Here is a 21330-nt window from a genome sequence, read left to right on the forward strand (position 1 = left end):
CACATCCTACTCACTGCCAGCGCCATACACTTGATTTGATACAGATGCTTGATAGTGATATTGGCAACATAAATACCTCACCGTGCCTTTGGCCGGATATCTTCCTTATAAAATCTGACTTAGTTCGCAAGACCACATTCACAATAATGATTGTGAGTTCAGAGCCATTCGAAATTGCGCTTTGTTAACAAGAAATGATTTATATTGACATAGGTGAAACTAAACTGCACTTTAGTGAATCTACAGACAAAGCAGAAAAGGAGATTACTCTCTGGCAGACTGAAGACGGCTATCTGCATGTGCTCATTTTGAAAAGTTGTATGACCTAAAAGGTGGCCCCTTCCTCCTGGTTTACAGATTATTTAGTGGCGGCCAAGCTATAATTAGGACACCTGAAGCGTCAATGGTGGAGGAATGACACTCAATTAAGGAAGACCAAGTTTGAACAAGGTATGGCAGAGTATAAAAAACCTCTGCTATAAATAAAAAAACCTTTACTACTACATAACCCTAAAAGTGAAATATTTAAAATCGTCAGGAATTCTTGGCCATTGATAGGGTTAATCAATGTTTATAACCCTCTCTAGAACGCTGTAATGAACTCAACGCATTCTTTATTGATAAAATAAGTGCGATTAAGAAAACCATTCCTAAGAGCCCAAATATAATAGTTGACCCCAAAATGATGCACAGATTCAGGCTAACCTGTCTGATTTTAACCCCTTGGATATGGAGCAATTGCAGAAATCCATCACCACGGTTCCTGTATTGCTTTAAAATCTTTATTCCCTTATATTCCAGAGCCATAAGTAGCTACTGACAAGCATTTAGCTTTGTAGACAGTCAATAACTTGTTTGGGAGTTTAGAACCTAATTTTTGTGTAAACCTGAACAAACACTCCACAGAATGAGAAAACGTAGCCACTGCAACAGTAGCTGACTGATTCCAGTAATATTGATCATCAAAATGTATGCCCAAATAGGGTAAAGATGAGACTGGTTCCAGTTTTGTGGCATTTATAAAAAAAGATTTTACATTTATTTGATCTCATACGTAAGGCATTATGAAGGTTTTGGAGTGATTTACAGACAGTTCCAACTAGTCCATAAACCGCACATAACTTTCCAAAAGTTTCTGCAACGTCTTCCAGCAATTAAAACTGCATTGTCCGCATAGAGAAGTACACGAACTCCGATCAGCGGCAGTCAGCATTTAAGTTAAATAATTGATGTTCAAGATCATTGATATTCAATGAGAATAAAACGGATGCTAAAACGCAGCCCTGACTTACACACCTAGAAAGGAGAAAACTATCTGTAATTTTCCCAGCAGGGCAATACCTAACAGAAGCTGTGATTTAACAGTGTAATTCTCTAGGAGAATTTAGCACAACAGGCTGACATAATGTTCTAGAGTTTAGCACAATTCACATGGTCGAAAGCGGACTTGAAGTCTATAAAAGCAAGGTGAATCTGTCCTTGCTTGGCCAAGGTATATTTATTAAGGATTGGCTGGAGTTTGCCCTGAAGCTAAACTGCAAATCTGACAGGATGTTATTGTCCAGGGCCCAGACCTCCAACCGCTCAAAAATAACGATTTTCGATGTGAAATTAATCAGGGAAATTGGCCGATAACACTTTGGGCTCACTCTATCCCCTTCTTAAAAATGGGTATTTTTATATAGTGCGACCAGGATTTCGGGGTTCCAATCATGGAAACACAGTTCAGGATAACTTTTAAGAGAGGATCCCAATAAACAATAATATATTTGAAAAGATCAGCTGGGACCCCATCAAGGTCCGATACCTTACCAGTTGGGCATCTACTAATAGCTGTCCTGATTTCATCCAGCTAATGACCCGTCCGCCATTTAATAAGTCCGAATTGTCAATAGCAGCACGGTAGGATAAGAAGTCTTGGTGGGCAGCATCATAGACTTCTTTAAAATTGCCAACCCAACTAGTGGGGCTAACAACTGGGATGTTCTCATGCACAGGGAAATCTTTAAAAGAGGCGTCATTAATCACTTCCAAAAAAGATGAGTATCCCTACTATATTACTGGCAGCTAGTGGTGATTCAAATTCCTCTGTCCGGATCTCATTCTTTCTTGTTTCCAAGGCCAACTTATCAATTAAAACAACTTGACCATATGAGACTGCCACCACAAGGCACCAACTTAACTGCTTTGAGAAGGGCTGAGCGTGCCTTGCTACAATTTGTATCGAACGACCCAGCAGACTTTCAGGGGTTATTGACACCCTGAATAGTGAGAAATTCCTGGACTGTATTACAAAGTGCCTCAAAAGAGGACACAGTGACAATAGGTGCCCCACTTGGATCCAAACACAAGGACACTGCATCTCTTTCATTCATCACTAAGTTGGCAAACAAATGTGTCTTATCTACTGTTGACAATTTTTGGAGGGCACATTTATTATTAGTGATATCAATTGATGTTAATGTTTTGCAGTCAATCTTAAGGAGATTAAAGCCTAAAAGGTACACGGCTACAGGATTATGGTCACTAAGAGCATTTGACCTCAACCACATACCCTGTTAGTGTACCTAACAAATCCTAACTAAACAAAATGAAATCAATAACACTGAGACAATCTCTGCCAATGAAAGTTGGATTAAGAACAGGGTGTGTGACAGTGGCATCAGAGACAGATAGCAGTTGGTATTTCACAATGAACCCATTGAGGATCTCCCCATAACGATTATGTACAAAGTGTGTTAAAGGTTCGTCATAGGTGTCACTTAGGCCACAAGCCACTGTGCTGCCTAACATGCAGCAATGATTATTAAATTCACCCAACCTAATAATAGAAGGGCAAGTGCCCACCCCTGATAAGGCACCCTCGAGCTCACTTTGCAGAGTGTTAATAATGGCCCTATTATTAATATCAAAACAATCATTACACACATTACTAAACAACATCTTCGTTAACCGATGTGTCATTCAAATGAGTTGAACATTTCTGTGACTCAGATACACTCTATAGACATATCATGGAAAGGTGACTGATCGTAGATTGAATACAGATGTACTATATACCATAAACCATTTAAATAATGACCACACAGCAGTTCGTGAGTATCCTTACACTCAATTACTTGTCAATTCACAGAGTCCATTGTGGCCAGGAGAGCAAATCTGTTGTGGAGTGGTAGGGGGAAATATTGACTAGAAACACCATAGTAAGCACAAGCCCTGGGAGGAGTTTGGATACGGATGGAAAGATTGGACCTATAAAAGAACCCCAGAAGGACCACTTCCAAGCCACTTATGGGCTTAGGGGTATTAGAAAGCGCAGAAAGCAAACTAATGACCAAAGTCCCTGACCTAAAATTGATAACGACACAGTCATGACTATCTGGTTTCAGGCTTTTTCCAACGCCAAGTGACACTTTGCTCCATGAAAATATCGCGGTGAACAATGAAAGCTCATTTCAGCGATGAAGTAAGCCATTGAGTCACCTTGTTCAGTAGGTGCTCAAAGCTTTCGGACTTCCCAAATAGCATTGGAGGAACACCGTTCCAGAACAATGATATATCGGGTAGTGGCAGGTGGAAGATTCAGAATGCGATGTTTCATTACTCTTTGGGGGCATCCCATCTTATTGCTATTAGTTTGAATATTATCTCAGAGGCCTTTAGGAAGGACTCAGCTCGGTGCATCCCACACCATGGGAGAGATGTATGCCCTTTATAGCGCTATTCCCCGCACAGGTGGCAGCAATCAAAGGCCTCCTCCTTGAGATCACAGTGGTCCTCGGACTCAGAGCTCCCAACGACGAAGCAGGATGTGTTCCCAAGCTGCAGGAGAGATGTATGCACTTTATAGCGATTGTCCAACCACAGGTGACAGCAATAATGGGCCTCCTGCCGGAGTCCAGAGTGCACCTGGGACTTGTAGTCTCCAACAACGAAAAGGCTGTGTTCCTGACTGCAGGTGAGATCCACGCACTTAATAGTGCAAGTGCCCGCACAATTGTCAGCAATCACAGGCCTCCTTCTTTATCCCACAATGGTACTGGGACTTGTAGTCCCTAACGATGAAGCAGGCTGTGTTCCCATGCAGCTCAAATTTCTGGGCATCTAATTTTATGGTATTCTTATTTTTTGCAATCACTAGCAAAGAATTTTCAGGCCAGCCTGCAATCAGTCTGAATATTGAGCTACGTTCAGCTGCCCATTTTTTTCTGGTAAATAGCAATATATTTAAAGGTATTTTCTAAATGTTTTAATGGACTTCATGTAGTCTACTACAGTTAACATTTGACTACCCCCTGTATTTACGATTTCATTTAATATAGGAATGTGGCCTTGCACCCCCTCCAAATTATCAACTGTTTTATTGCAATAGAGGCATTCAAGAAAGTGAATCTAACATAAATCTGAACAGATGCCAAAGCTATCTGGAGGATTTTCAGTCACTTTGATACACCTGTAAGTCACTTAGGAGCCAATATGAAGCCTTGTAGTACCAATCAAGAGAAGGATCGATGAGGAGATATATATTTAATCTGAGAACTTCTTTTCATAATCTCTTTTTAATGAACAGAAAGTTGAGGAGATGATCCTCATCAATTAGTCCAATATTCTTCTCCACTATTGAATATTAAATGCATTGAGAAAGGTTCAGTCCTATAAAATAATTACCTCTATAAGCTATGTGTTGCCCTTAGTGGGCTAGTTCTGGTGGTGTTCCGACAATATTGATGTCACATCAGTAGTTTAGCAATTTGGAACGTTAAATGAGGGCACCGGTTGTCTCCTTTTCAGAAACTGTTACAGGGTTTGTGTCCAACGCAATCTTCATCCCCTGAGTAGATTCGGAAACAAAATTAAGTTCATCAAAAGTAGCCGTGGGCGGGGTGTGTGGAGTTCCAGTCAGGAATTCTGCGGAGTGAAAAGAAAACTCTGCGAACTCCACTTAACTACATGCGAGCAGGTGGAGTTGTGCTCTGCCGCCTCTTTGCGCTGAATGGTGCAATTAGTGCATTCCACGCAGCAACATGTGCATGAACGGCACCACATGGTCGCCCGTGCGTGCAGCCATTTTGTGTTTCCTATCCTGTGTATGGTGCTGGATCAACTTTTGAATCCTATCTATATCTTTGCAATCAGGGCCGGACTGGCTACCGGACAGTTTGGAATGCTGCTGAGCTGGGGGCTGATTTTGTTGATGGGGACCTGCGTGTACTAAACAAAATTAATTTTGCTTTCATTATTTCGAAGCACATGCAGGTTTTGTCATGAGCTAAGATAATGTCTCATACTTACAGTTGGTTCTGGAAAACAGTAAATCATCACAGTAGCATGTTGAACATTTAATGGGACATGAGAAGGATTTCTATATTTCTTTCATATATGAACAATGACAGACTTATAATTTGCTAAAATAGAAATAGGTACATACAGTTCAAACAACGAAATCTCCCTTTCCTTCAAGTGCTCAGGTGAGACACTATCTGAGTGACTGCTAAAATGTTTGACTCTCTGAAACTATCCCTGCTCTTGCAATATTATTTGATCACCAAAAACTCCTACTTTCCTTGCAGTTCTCTACTAGGAGTGACTAAGGTCCAATCTCTCCTGACTATACTGATAATTTTTAGACCTGACATCCTTACCATGGTTTTACCTTCAGACCTCCTGATTTGCTAACTTCATTCATAGGACTCTGCACAGTTTACCACTGCTAGCCCATGCTGAAATGCTTGTGCTCTGTGCTCAAAACACAGTAACATTGCCTTATACCCAATTGGCATATTTAATTTATTTGCCAGTCCGTAGTCAAGCGCACCTCACATGACAATGGTGCGTAAATTAAATGCTACTAGTGGGCCTGCAGTACTGATTGTGCCACACACTTAAGCAGCCCTTTAAACATGTCACTGTCCTGCTACTGCAGAGTGTGTTTGTGCAGCGGAACAGAGTTTACAATGCAACTTTTACCACGCACTACCTTTACAACACAGGTATTACAACGCAAGTCGTTACAACAACTTGCGTTGGGGGCGCTGTTGGATAGGAAATAGTTTAATTTTCTATCCAACACCTTCCCTACAATCCACGGGGACTGGAGTTGGAATAGAAAATTAAACTATTCCACTATCCAGCGCCCTCCAACGCAAGTCGTTGTAACGACTTGCGTTGTAATACCTGCGTTGTAAAGGCATGCGTGGTAAAAGTATGCGTTGAAACATCATACATCCGTTTGTGCACTTCCAAACTGCCATTTGACCTGGAAAAATAAACCTGTTACCATGCCCAAATCCTCCTTTGATATACGTAACCCTTAAGGTAGGCCCAGGACAGCCAAAGGGCAGAGTGCAGTGTATTTAAAAAGTTGGACATGTACTTTTAAGATTTGTATGTCCTGGTAGTGAAAAACTTTTAAATGTGTTTCTAACAACTGCAAGGCCCATCTCTTCCCATAGAATAACATTGAAGTTGCCTTCTTGCATTTAATTAAACGTGACATTTCTAAATGGGAAGATTTAACTGTTTAATATTCTGAAACTTTAACTTTAAGAAAGTTGGCATTTTACTTGCCTTAGCCCTTTGGTGCCTGCAGTCTGTCTCTGGTCACATGACAGTGTGTAATTGGCATTTGAGCTTTGTGTATTCGTCCTAGGCAGCCACACACAACAAGAGCATAGGTGTGACTGGATGGACCATAACTGACAGGATGGGAGGGAGCAGCTGGGCCCAGCCTCACTTTCACCTGAATAGATTGGGTCCTGTCTGCACACAAAGGGCTGCTTATCCCCACTAGTTAGACTATCAGTGCAGGGTACGACAGGCCATCTGTGCACTTCAAAGGCATGCAATTGTTTCCTAAAGACATTTAAACTTAATTCTTACTGCCCTACTGATTGGATGCTTGTCATTTTGATTTTGCTTTATTCATTACATTATTTCTATTTTTCTAAACTGGTTTGGGATTCTTTTTGTGTAGTTTTTCACTGTTTTACTGTTTGAAGTGTTGCACAAGTATGTTATGCATTGCTTCTATGTTAAGCCTGACTTCTCTGTGCAAAGTTACGAGGTGGTTGGGCATAGGTAATATAGGGTTCTGCTTGTGCCTTACATTGACTATGAATGTGTTTGCTACTTGACCAGGACTCACACCCCAGTCAAACAGTAACCCAAGTTCTAACAATAATCATTAAAGAAAGCTATGATTTAATTAAGTGGTATTGACCACACTTTTAGGCACCTTGCCCCTAGTTAGGAGTCCCAGGCACAGGTCAAAGCACATAACAAAGGGGTAAATTAAACAGCTGCTAATGCCCTGCTAGTGAGCTAAATACAGCTATTGGCACCCCTCCAACAAATTGGGAGTGCTGGGGGCAGAAGCTATCTTTTAGCTGAAGAGATTTTACATCTAGAATTCAGACAGCAGTGAGTAAGTGGGTGGCCTTTAAAGATGCTGGCTGAGGGATCACTGAGGGGGAATAGAGCCATTTTAAGGTCAAAGCCTGCCAGATGGCCCAGCTGAGAAAGAACTTTTGAGGAAATGTCGATAGTTGACCAGGAGAGCAACTTTGCTCATTGCTTTTCACCCATTGCTTTCCATTGGCTTTTTGTTTTGGCACACTTATCTTCTTTTCAGTTTATAGTTTTATTTGTTTAAGTCCATCTGTCTAGCCTGTGTCACTCCCATGAAGCATACGCTATGCACCATTTCTCTATTTGGCTCCTTTTATCAATTCACAAGGTTTTGGGAACTTTTTTTTCTATTTCTAAAAGCACTCCATGAGAGTGCAGGCATTTCCCTTGTTCTCCATGTTATCATACTTCTTTCAGCACAATTCTTTCATAACATTATAAAAATTTCATTTTACACAACCTTGTCCTTTGAGCAGCTCTTATGTGCGGTTTCACTTATCTACAGCTTTGGCAATTGAACCTCCCTTGATGAACTTTACAACCACATTACGCTCTCTTGTTTGTTTGCTTATACCCCTTTACCAAGGTCCCTTTGTTTTTCCATTTGTTTTCCTCCCTGTGCCCTCTGAGCTGCTTCCTCCATGAACGCCCTCTTTGTTGCTTGCCAATGCACCCCATATTGCTTCCACCTGCGTCCCATGTTGCTTCCCGTCATCCTCCTCTTGCTTCCTGAACCTTTCAAATTCTGCCCTCTGTGTTGCTTTTCTTCACTCTTCTTTCTACCCACCCACGTTCCTTCCCCGTCCATTCTCAATTGACAGCAGAAAGAAATTGGCTTACAGGTTGAGAGTGGTAGAAGCAACACTCAGGCAACAACCACAATACAGTGTGAACAAAAGCAACTAAATTAGCCTGTGATTTAACCCTGTGGTAGCTTGGTACAAAGCAGTCAGATTTAACTTAGAGGCAATTAATGGGCTCAATAGACAAAGGTAAACTTAGATGTTTGGTCTAAACGTAGACTCTAAACGTTGGGAATTCACAAAGAACATTTACAAGTACTATCTTTATGTCCAAACTCGGGTCGGAACTCTGTCCCGAGTGCGGACATAAAGGTACTACTTGTAAATGCCCTTTCTGAATTCCCAAAGTCATAAACTTAGACATTTGGTCTAAGTTTAGATCAAACATCCAAGTTCACTTTTGTGAATTGGGCCCAATGTTTAAAGTATTTATGCAGCAAACAAACAGTAATATAGTGAAAACATAACGCAACAAAAATGTAAATGTTTTTGTACTTGTATAGCGCACAGCTACCCGCAGTGGGTTTCCCAGCGCTTGTACGAATACCGCAAGGGAACCCTTCCTGGCTTTCCCTGTGAAGTGTCCACTCCTGGGCACCCCCATTGTGCAGACCAGGCATCCCTCGCGTTGTGGGGGCTGTTGTGGAAACTAAGCAAGCTATTGCCCAGAGTTGCAGCGCGGGACCCATGATCAGAACAGGCACGAGGCGAGAATATCCAGTCAGGGGAATTAATGAGCCCGAGACCTGCTGAGGCGGGAATCAAACCCTGGTCCCTGGCCAGAGCTCTGCATCAAGGTCTGCCTGCTCTAACCATTGAGTCACACTTCTCCACAAAAATCCCAAAGCAATTTAGAAACATAGAGTACATTTTAATAAATGAAACAATACCAGAGCAACAAAAGTCCAATCAATAGAACCAGAAATATTAAAGGGATGTATAGCTCCGTTTTGTCGCGTGTTTTTGTATTAGTGCTTGGTGATTTAATGCATAGAGAGGGACTTGCTATTTCTAGATATTTACAATTTTCCGCTATTTGTGTAACGCTGCGACGGCTTTATATATAATTTTTATGACGCTCGCTGATAGTGTTACTGGTGGCGGCGCCAGCTTCCCTTTCATTTATTTTCTTTCGATCTAGCTCACTAAGCGTGTACCTCGGGTCACGGCAGTCATGCCCTTATATCCTTTTGTGTTTTTGATCGAATGACTCAGCTGAAGTCTTTAGGCTTAGGTGAAAGACCGTCAGCTTTGTACGTGGTGATTTTTTCTGCATACAACTTGTAATTACCCAGCTAGATGTATGCTTTGGACACATTGTGTGATTATTTATGGCCACATTTCTCGATTCTCTGATTTTTGCTAGTTCACTGTGGCCCTTATCATGGAGGTTACGACATCAGACATATGATTCGACGGATTTCGAGACCAGACCATTGTTTTTGTCCACGATAATGTGATTTAGACCGTTCTTCTAATTTCTGGGGTAGGTACAGTTTAACAATGATTTTTGAAATTAGAATAAATTTGTAGGCATATCCCAAGTTCAAGAATAAAAGACTAAGGTCATATTTAGGTATCATACTGGTTTGTGATTCTGGTATGAAACAACAGTCTTATGGTTACACCTTTTCCATTCTGTGCAATCTTTAGAGATTTATGGTAATTCAAATAATGCTTCCTTGACAAATGTTTTCATCAAATAAATGTTCTCTTATCAATGTCTTTTATAAATTGACAAATGGTTGGTGTCCTTTGCCTCTTACTGTCTGGCTTTACAAACAATTCTTTACTTATAATTTTTTCCCATTTACATAAATGTTAGCAGTAATTTACTGTGTCCCACCATCACTGTGTTAGCTTCAACTTTTACATAACATATCGTTCCAGGACTTGGTTCTTTTCTGAGAATATGTACTTGCCAAGATCGCCATCTCATTGGCTGGTGATTTACGTACTTGGGACAATTCTATCATGTTGGCTCATTTTCAATAGGTTTTTAGTACCATATATACTCACTTAGGTGTGGCGTTTTATTCACTATGTGTATAAAAATTCTTATGTGCTTGTATGAATTGTTATCTTTTTAGTTTATGTGAGAAATGTGTCTTTGTTTAAATTTATATAGGTGTTCTTTCTTTCTTTTTCTCCCTGTTTTAGGTGCTAAGCCCTTTAGGTCTTGTACATGTCTATAGTTTAAGGACATTTGTTGTGCTTTTGTATATGTGTATGTTTGAATTGTATATTTTTTTATATATATATGATACTTATGTATGTTATTTATGTTTTTATTTCCAGCCCTGACGAAGTTCATGTCTAGAACGAAACGCGTTGGCTGAGGTTTCATGTGCATACAAATTTTTTTTGATGAGCTTCAATAAAAAATAAAAAAATAAAAAAATACTCTTAAAGGAAGAAATTAACTGTGCTTCCTAATTGCATATTATTGACTAATGGTAGTGCACCACTCCACCCAGTTTCAAAGTTTGTTTTCCGAGTCAAGGATTGCATCCTTCAACGGCAGATGCAGGAGTAGATGTGGCACACCATCCACTTAATTGGAACTTTTCGACAAATTTGGGTTAACGTCTGGAGGGTTGTGCGGCATTTGTAGTCCGTCGTTGGTTCGTGTGTTTGCAGCAAACAAACAGTAATATAGTGAAAACATAACGCAACAAAAATGTAAATGTAAATGTTTTTGTACTTGTATAGCGCACAGCTACCCGCAGTGGGTTTCTCGGCGCTTGTACGAATACCGCAAGGGAACCCTTCCTGGCTTTCCCTGTGAAGTGTCCACTCCTGGGCACCCCCATGGTACAGACCAGGCATCCCTCGCGTTGTGGGGGCTGTTGTGGAGACTAAGCAAGCTATTGCCCAGAGTTGCAGCACGGGACCCATGAACAGAACAGGCACTGAGGCAAGAATATCCAGTCAGGGGGATTAATGAGCCCGAGACCTGCTGAGGCGGGAATCGAACCCTGGTCCCTGGCCAGAGCTCTGCATCGAGGTCTGCCTGCTCTAACCATTGAGCCACACTTCTCCACAAAAATCCCAAAGCAATTTAGAAACATAGAGTACATTTTAATAAATGACACGATACTAGAGCAACAAAAGTCCAATCAATTGAACCAGAAATATTAAAATGTAATTATTTTTTAGAGAAAATAGTTCTTAAAAGCATGAAGCGCTACTCACAGTCGTGGTTGTGGTATCTGGGGGAAAGTCACAAGTGACCACAATGGAGAGTCTCCAGATGTCCACTAATAAGGTTGGCCACATACCAGCTTCCAAATTCCAAGTAATAGGAGATGCCACAATTCACATGCTCAGCAGTAAGCATGGTGAACCTCATCATACCCAGAAACAGGTAATCAGAGTTAATGCATAGCAAGAAATGTGCTAACAGTCTGTCGCATATCCTGAAATTATTGGGTTCACACCTGGTAGATTTCCTCAGTTCCAAATAAAAAATATAATCTTTTCTGAGAAAAATTAAACTGGAAGATGTCTATAATCCCAGGGACAGTTTTAGGCTTCTGTTGTGTAGAGTATTGGGCGGCAAGTAAGCCTGACAGAGAATGTTCATTTGGTAATATATACTCTCTCATGGACACACTTCTACCCACAAATACACAGTCTTACCCATGAGCACAGTACACAACATATTAATGCTTTAGTTTTTCTTTTACTTACCTTGTTCAGGTCACTTTTGGACTCCTTTCCTCTTTCAGCAGTGGGGCATAAAACTGAAACCTCAAACCTTCACAATTGCAGGGAGCGACTTTCAGTCTCTGCTTTTCGCACCACTCTTTCCCAAGTCTGTGACAAGTTAGGAAAAGGTACAATGATAAGCTGATTAGGGTGAGACTGGTGCGCTGCAGGGTTTATGCTTGCAACTCCCATGTCTACTGTTAGCTGTGATGCTTGGCACATCACAAATTGGGAAGGCTCGGAGGTATGCCAAGGCCAGAATGCCAGTTCTTTAGCCCTGGAAAGCTCTGCCTGAAGGCTTGTGCAGGCCCTTTTGTGATCCTCTGCCAACCATCAGGCAGAGGCTGTTTCTAGATCAGAAGGAGGTTTGTATATTTTATATCTATTAGTGAACAATAGATTATTCACTCTTTTCATATTTAAAATGCGTGGGCCAGAGAACAAGGGGGTATTGCCCCTTAGCACATTAAGAGGATCTGCCACTGTGCACTACCAGTAAATGACACAGTAACAATTTCACAATCCATACAAACTTCCATGTGTAGTGCAGCACTCTCATTCTCTACACAGCTGGGTCAGGACAGTGTACATTCATGAATAGAAACAGGAGACAAATATTATCTTTTAGGTAAACCTGTCAAACGCAAAATATGTCAGTAGTGTATGCACATGTTTTACCTGTAAGAATAATTTTCTGGAAAATTCAGTGAATGGAGACGAATAAGATGTGCAGGGACATCAGGGGTAGATATTTGTGGAGAGTAGCAAAGTGGTTGAACATCAGATAGGGTATAAATAAGGTGATCTGTCTAGAGGATTAAATCATAGTTGGTTGGCTACTTCCCTTCTAAATGTTGGCCAGTATGAGTTTCCCTTCACTTTAATTTCCAGATCCACAATGCACAACTTCTTCAAACATATGTGTGCATGCCATTCAAGCTCTAAAACAGATTCAATGTTCCAAACCCGACATCAGTCATCTTCAAAGAGTAAGCAAGTTTTTCCTATTACACGATTTTCGAAATAGAACAAAAAGATTGCCATATTAATCAAATAACTCTCCTTCTTCTTTTCTGTATGTACCAATATTGATTATAAGTATCTGCTCTGGTCCTATTTCCGTAAACTGAGCATTTAAAAGGAAGGCCTGCCCAAAAGTTACTCCCGGTTGCTCACTTTATAACTGTAGACATCTATTGCTTAATTTGAGTGAGTAGTTGTAGATGGAGTATTCCTGGGAACCAGCACTCCTTTTTCCTCATCAGACTTTGACCCATAGCTATAGAGATTGAAAACACACACGAGGTAGATAAGAAGGTAAAGAAGAAATATGTAACAAGATGTAACAAATGTGACAAAGGGAGAAAGCATGAAACCGTAAGAGTGAGGTAAAGGGATGGGGAGTTTTTGGTGGTGGACTAAAGAGGCATGAGGTGGAATCAAAACTACATGTCGTCATGCAATAGCTTGCCCGCACGATTCTGAATAAAACTTTGAGTCACAGTCTTTATTCTTTTTCAAATTAAATTCCATAGATGCACGCAGTGCTTAATCTTATTTTAAGATACTGATGTTTGAGATCCAACAGGCAAATGCTGCTGAATCCAGAAGTGAAGCCCATTGTCTTGGTTACTGAGATGTAATAAATACTGATACACTAACTAGACGAACAGGACACCCCCAGCAGACCACAAACCAAGCAAATAGAGAACGACAAACTGCAAGAAACTAACAAGGAAAAAAACCTTTGCTATAAAGTAGAGAATTGAGCAGAATGGATGTTGAATCTTCTGTTATAGTTAAACAGCTTAAGCTATGGGAATTAGAATCTGTGACCATCAATTAAACTAAAGTTGGAGCACCTCGCTTACTCATGCACTCGGCATTGCTTCAGAGGCTTGAGAGAGGTGCAGTAAATGTTAAAAATAGAAACATATTAAGATCAGATTCCACTCATCAAACGTTCTTCTGACACCTTGATGACAGATTCCTTTTGATGCCAATGAAGATTTCAGCAACTTTTTGGCAGCTCATTTGTCAAAAAAATATTCTGGATTCATCCCATATTAAACTTCTTTTAGCTACCTGTGCACTGAATAATGTATGTCAAACTAATCCGTGGCCCTTTTGCTGACAGTTTCAGTTCACAAATTTTTTATCACGGGAGGAACTTTTCAGGCACTGAAAGTCCATCTCAGATACCCCTTAGAAAATAGTTTTGAAAGCTGTGACCATATTACAGTCCTATCATATGAAACCACACTCTGTGACTGATTCACAAAATAAACTTGCAGTTTTGGTTAAGTTTACACTTTTGAGTAAGTTTACTGATTTTTTATATTAAAAAATTGCACTTTTTAATGAAGTAACTTGCACTTTTGCAGTACGCTCTGCACTAAACATTGCCAACTACTGGCACTGCTACAGCAAACAAATGATGGACAGAATGCTGACAATGCAAACATTCTCCCCCAGTAAAAATATCTTCGTTAAATCCATTGTTCTTTTGCCCACTACGCCAACCTACTAGTTTGGACCCAGCCATATGCAAATGAGTCTTGACCCTGTGCCCCATGGGAACAGTCCAGACCGAATTCCCAGGCCAGGTTCTCCCTGGACCGGAAACAAGCATCCTGGAACCGGTTTCAGGGTAGGTCACCCTTCTTCAGCCAGGCTAGCTTGAATCCAGTGGCACAGTGAGCAAGGGACCCACATCTGGGCATACCCATCCCACTTAGGGCGGAAATGGTTACAGCAAACAAATGATGGACGGAATGCTAAAAATGCAACCATTCTCCCCCAGTCAAAAGTTCTGGGTTAAATCCATCGCTCTTTTGCCCACTACGCCGCCCCAATTTGGACCCATCCATATACAAATCAGTCTTGACCCTGTGCCCCATGGGAACAGTCCAGACCGAACTGCCAGGCCAGGTCCTCCCTGGACCGGAAACTAGCATCCTGGGACCGGTTTCAGGATATGTCACCCTTCTTCAGCCAGGCTAGCTTGAATCCAGTGGCACAGTGAGCAAGGGACCCACGTCTGGGCACACCCATACCACTTAGGGCGAAAAGAGTTACAGCAAACAAATGATGGATGGAATTTTGACAATGCAAACATTCTCCCCCAGTCAAAAGATCTGGGTTAAATCCTTTGTTCTTTTGCCCACTACGCCACCCCAGTTTGGACCCAGCCATATGCAAATCAGTATTGACCCTGTGCCCCATGGGAACAGTCCATACCGAACTGCCAGGCCAAGTCCCCCCTGGACCGGAAACAATCATCCTTGGACCGGTTTCAGGGTATGTCACCCTTCTTCAGCCAGGCCAGCTTGAATCCAGTGGCACAGTGAGCAAGGGACCCACGTCTGGGCATACCCATCCCACTTAGGGTGAAAAGTGTTACAGCAAACAAATGATGGACGGAATGCTGACAATGCAAATATTCTCCCCCAGTCAAAAGATCTGGGTTAAATCCATCGTTCTTTTGCCCACTACCCTGAGGGCGCATAGGGTAGACCTTAGGTATGACCTATATGTAAAAATAAGGTAGCTGAATACTTTGAACTTAAATTTAAATACAAAGTTTGCATGTACTCTTAATTTAAAAGCAGCTTGCAAATCAGGACCGGATTTTAAACTGACAACAAGCAATAAGTGTACTCTTAAGTGCATCAAAGCTGCTGGGCCTCTAAACCTACATGCTCTACCATATAGTAGGAAATTAGAGGCAGGTTGTCAGTATAAATTGTAATTACCATAAACCTTTTTAATCAGACCACTGGCCCTGTGCCTTGTTAGCAGAGCCAAGAGTGCAGTCAGAGCCAGTTACCACCAGTGTCAGTCAAAATATGGGGGTGATCAGGGCAAAAAGGATGATTTTCTCAAATGTGGGTTACTACAAAAGTGGATTTTGTGAATAGCACTCTTCAAAAAGTTTTGTAGTGCTACTATAGTACTACAAAATGTGCTATAAAGTGCAGTTTGTTAATAAGGCCCTCTGGGTCTCAGCGGTAAAAGGGCTGCAATCCCATAGGATTTTGTGGAGCGATGCATTTAATCAGTGACATGGCATATACTCATGTGAGGAACCATTGAAGGTAATTTCCCTTTAATACCAGGATGAATGCTTTTAATTCAGATTAGAGAAAATGTGCAGAATCCCCTGACGAGTTTCAAATGTGACAAATTAGTAACATTTATGGATCCATAACTATGTATATAATGACAACTATGCAATGCACCCAGCACCAGCAATGAGTATTTTACTCAGGGTTTGCACTCTTGGAGTGAAGGATCTCGGGTAGAATATGGTAATGCAGCACAAATGCTTGATAAAAATTATCTGGGAAAATGTCTGTGCTATTTGAGGAAAGTGGTTTATTAAATGGAGTGGTTGTGTTACCTCCAAATGTAATAAAGTCACAGTTCCATTTCAGGTCCAGTCAACTTTGTTTTTTAAACCTTAGCTCAGTCCTGGGTGGCAGGGGCTCAGAGCAAACAGGCTTATTTCAAAGGAACAAATGTAAAGCATTTAGAAGTACAACAGCAGGTGAATAAGAAGAACATGCAGCACAATATAATCAAACAGCAATTTATAAAAAAATAGGTTGTATTGTTATCTTTAAATAGACACATCAAATATAAAAATTCACTGGAAGTTCTGGAAATATGATTTTTTAAAGAAACAAGAAATCATAGATTTACAGTTAGCACAATAAACCATTTAGGGTTAGCAACATAAAAATGGCTATTGAAGCAACTAACTCCAGCAGGGAAATAGTTACAAGGTCCAAGCAGTCTCCAGACTAATTCCAGGTTGTAAGGATGATCCACCATAGACATCAACAGAATGGTCCTGACGCAAGGGATGCAGGATACATCGTGCGTAAACAATTTCAGTTTGGACATGTCCACTGTCGGTGCGTCTATCTCCAAATTTGCCCTAATTCTGACTGCCAATGGTTTAATGAAGAATGTGAACAACACGGGGCATAGGGTACAATCCTGTTGGGTTCCCCAATTTATATCAACCGTATCTGCTGAGTTGAAGTTTATGAAGACCTGAGCCTGTGCCCCTTGATAGGTATTCCATAACATGTTGATGATTTGAGAGGGAAACCCCACCCTTCTAAGGCCGTAAAATAGAGTATCCGAATTCACAAGATCAAATGCTTTCCCAGCGTCGATCATCATTATAAGTGCAGGTGTTTGATTAGTGTTAAAGAAATCAAGTGCTTGAACTAGAAATCCATATTAGATAACATTAACCTTCCAGCAACAAACCCTGTCTGATCCTGATGGACAACCTTCTTTGCAACCAGGGTGAATCGATTTGCCCATATTTTCATAAACATTTTATATTCAGAGTTTAACAGACTGAACAGCCTACATGAGGTGATATCTCCAGGATTCTTACCCTTCTTAACAAAGCAAATGATAGTGGATTCTTTAAAATTAATGGTATCTCACCTCCTTTTTTACAAAATGAAAAAGCTCAGCCAAAAATGGTATTGGCTTTTCCAAAAATACTTTATGATACTCTGATGGAAGGCCACCAGTGCTGCAAGCCTTCCCGCAGGGCATTGAGGCAGGACCTGCTGGATTTCTACAATTGTAATGTCGACTACCATTCCCTCAGCCTGTATACTTGATAGCTGCGGAAGGTTGATATTCGGAAAATTTGATGAATTACATCTTCTGAAACCATGTATTTGGTTTCACACAGCTTGCAATAATAATCTAAAAAGATTTTAGTAAGGTTCTCTTTGTCGATAACAAAGGCCCCTGTCCCAGATTCCTGCAGTTCAGTAAATATTGATGCTACCTGCTTCATCCTTGTTGACCAAGCTAGAAGTTTGCCAACCATCTGACTTTCCTAGAATACTTGCTTGCTAAACACCTTTGAGCTATTTATTTCCTCTATGATGAAAAATCCCCTCAACTCCTGTTTGGCTTTGGTCAATTGCACCTCTGCTGAAGCTTCCACCCCCAAATACCTTTTCTTATGCAATAGAGCTGTGTCCACTGCCAGCTGTAATTCGGCTATAGGTCCCCCCCGAATTTAAGATTGTGCGCCGATGTAAGCCACCATCTGCCTCACATTGTTCCCTTAAAGGGCCCCCAAATAGAGAAGAGTGTTGCGGTGCCCTTATTCTACTGAAAAAAACTCTTTTATCAATTTTTTCATGCTAATTATCCATTGTTGATTAGAGAGGAGATTATTCAACTGCCACCTGGACCTTTCCCTTTTTTTGAATTAATTTCGATTTCAATGTTCACCAGTGAATGATCGGAGAATGAATTGTCCCTAATTTCTGAATGAAAACAGTTAAGAGAGCAGGAAATTAGAAAAAAATCAATACGAGATGCAGACTGAAATTGACGAGAATAGCAAGTATACTGGTAGGCTTCCAAATAGGCCCTGCGACATGGATCAATTAATTGATAGTCTTGTTTCATTAATCCAATACTTTTTTGTCTCAGGCTTCACTTGTTTTTTTGTTCTATTCGAAGTATCCTGTCCAAGTCTTAGATATAATGAAAGCCCCCCCCCCAAAAAAAACTATGGGGCTCACAGTCCCTTTTGCTAGGTCATTGATCTTCATAATAGCTTTGGTGTCATTGGTGCATAATAATTCACAAAATTACATAAATTACCATTTATCCCTGCTGTGACCCATATCTATCTGCTGGCCTGCTCTGTGTCTCCTATAGTGAATGTATACATTAGAGTGATGCGAAGATAATATCCAGTAGAAAGATGTTCATTGCCATCAAATGCCAAATGATTCTTGCATCTTTATGTAATGTATTTGTCATTCCAGACAACTTGCTTGGCTGTGTTGTCTATGTGGCAAGAGCCAATTTAGACAAAACAAGTCTGAGCACCATGGGCTCTGAGAGCAGCTTTAGAGGAATATGATCTGTGCTTAATCATTTTGTGAATTAGCTTACGTATTTAGAACATTCTCGGTTTGTTGTTTGTGAACTTCAGTGGGACATTTTGTATTTCTCCTCTTTCCATGTGTGCTGCATTCTGCAGCATGAAGAGGTAGTGGGTAACCCAGTTGACCCTTGTAGGTATGGGCAATGAATAGTTCAAGAAGAGGAAATACTACAAGGGATTTTGTTTATTAGCTAAGTTAAATTATTTTATTAACATCAGTCAATGGAGTTCGTTCAACAGAATCAAACCCAAATGGAGCCAAAGGGCTACGATAATGTTTCTTTCAATGCGAAAAACATTCAATGGCAAAAGCACAAGAATGAGAAAAGATAAAAGAAGCACACGGAACAAGTGAATGTGAAGTAAGCCCTTTTTTTCCTTTGGCGTACCTATGATGCAGTTAACACTGGTTAACCATATGAGACTAGCCTTGAGGTGCAACATACACCTCTGTCACAAATAACAATGCTTAGATCTATATCTGCACACCAACTTGAGTGGTTTAAGACTAATGAAATAGAGCAATCCCCTTTTTCATAGATGCTCTAACTGGAAATGATACTATCTTTGGATGTACTGATTTTAACTAATTTGTTTATAATGTTTATAAATTCTCAGAATTACATCAATTTGATGTTAAGCACACGGTTTTCTGTCTTAAGTATAAGGATTTATGGCTTGCCGATATTTGATTTTCATTTGGCATTTAAGTAATTTCAATATATTGTTTTTACTTAGGGGGCAACGTCTGTGCAAAAATATTAGTCCTGATGATGGTCTTATAGACAACAGCACTCAAGACGGAAACGTCGACCAAATCATCATCTCCAAAGCAATTTTTTGCTTCAAGAATACACCTCTGTTCCTGTATGGACTTGGTTACACTGTATCAAAGGAAGGAGCTGATGAATTGTTATGTACTGATCTGTTGACTTATGCATACGACTGTCCATAACTGGATTTACCTACATTTATATGTCTTTGATTCCCCATGAAACTTTTTTTGATTAACTTAATATAAATACCTTTTCAGATATAACTTTTGTTATGTGTGCTTCTTTTATCTTTTCTCATTCTTGTGTTTTTGCCATTGAATGTTTTTCGCATTGAAAGAAACATTATCGTAGCCCTTTGGCTCAATTTGAGTTTGCATTCTGCAGCACACATGTAAAGAGGAAAATGCCTCCTGGGATTGGTTTTGCTCAGGAAGGTATAACTTCCTGCACAAAAACAATCCTGCATGCAATGCAGACACCCTTGCACCATGGTGCAAGGGTGACTGCATTGGCGCTAGGCAGCAAATTCTGCAGCAGGGAAAAAGACAGGAATGCACCCTAGTCCATAAATACGGTGCATGCCTGCCCTTTCTTATTGGCGTAGGCCAGCACAGAAGGAAGACAAAAAAAAGGGGGGAAGGGAGACCAAGAGTAATTTTTGGAAAGGTTGGTATTTGTAGGTAGTTATAACTGCTCTACGATACAATTAAATTTACAGTAACCATAACAACCAAGTGTACACTGAACGTGCTGGTGTGAGTGAACAGCGCAGTGACACAGGTGATAAAACAGCGTGAACGGGGAGAAAAACAGTAAAAACTATTTGTTCCGAGGTCAATGATACAAAATAGGTCAATACAAGTAAGGTATTATGATTTAGGCAGGTTTGATTGACCCAGTGGGATACGCAATCTACGCTGCGTAGTCAACGGCATTTCAACCTGTTCAAATTAAGGTCATCATCAGGACGATGGTTACTAATTCTCAAACAGTGCTGTATAAAGGGAAAAGGAGAATACGAAAGTTTGATAGTGAGCAAGCCCTGGATACAAGTATTTGAGGTAAAAATTGTGTGAAGAGGTCAGGTGAACGAATCAGAAGTTCCTAGTACCACATTGTTGCAGTAATACATTTTCTAACTATCGCGACAAGAATTTTAGATTCTATTAAGGACACGGAGGCGAGGATTATGCTTTCTCATTTCTTTACTGCAAAACAGCCAATGAAAGTAAAACTACATTAGTAAAAAAAAACAATACCCATGAGGCTTTGAATTACGGCTCCAGTATTACAGCCAATCACAGCATGAACAAGCATACAAAAGTAGAGAGACACTAATCCTCCTCTTTCTTTGCACGAATCAGTCCAATAAGAACAAACAAAAAGTCTTAAACTCTCAATGGAGAGATAAACAGTTCCTGTAGTAAGTTCTCAACGGAGAACAATCCAAAACCAGCGAAGGCGTCCGCTTCCGTCTTGAAGGCACAGCATCTCCATCCGGAGAAGGCACTCAACTTTTGTTGGAATCATTTCCTACAACAGAAAAACAAGGTTGAGAAAGGGAGCCCACAACTGCATTTCTCATCGGTGGGCAAAAGTTGTTACAACAATATAACATCAAACAACTTTACAGTTGCATCAACTGTCCCAACGGGTGGGATAATTCTCGCCTCCGTGTCCTTAATAG

This window comes from Lissotriton helveticus, chromosome 2_1 (assembly GCF_964261635.1).
Source record: "Lissotriton helveticus chromosome 2_1, aLisHel1.1, whole genome shotgun sequence".
Classification (NCBI taxonomy): Eukaryota; Metazoa; Chordata; class Amphibia; order Caudata; family Salamandridae; genus Lissotriton; species Lissotriton helveticus.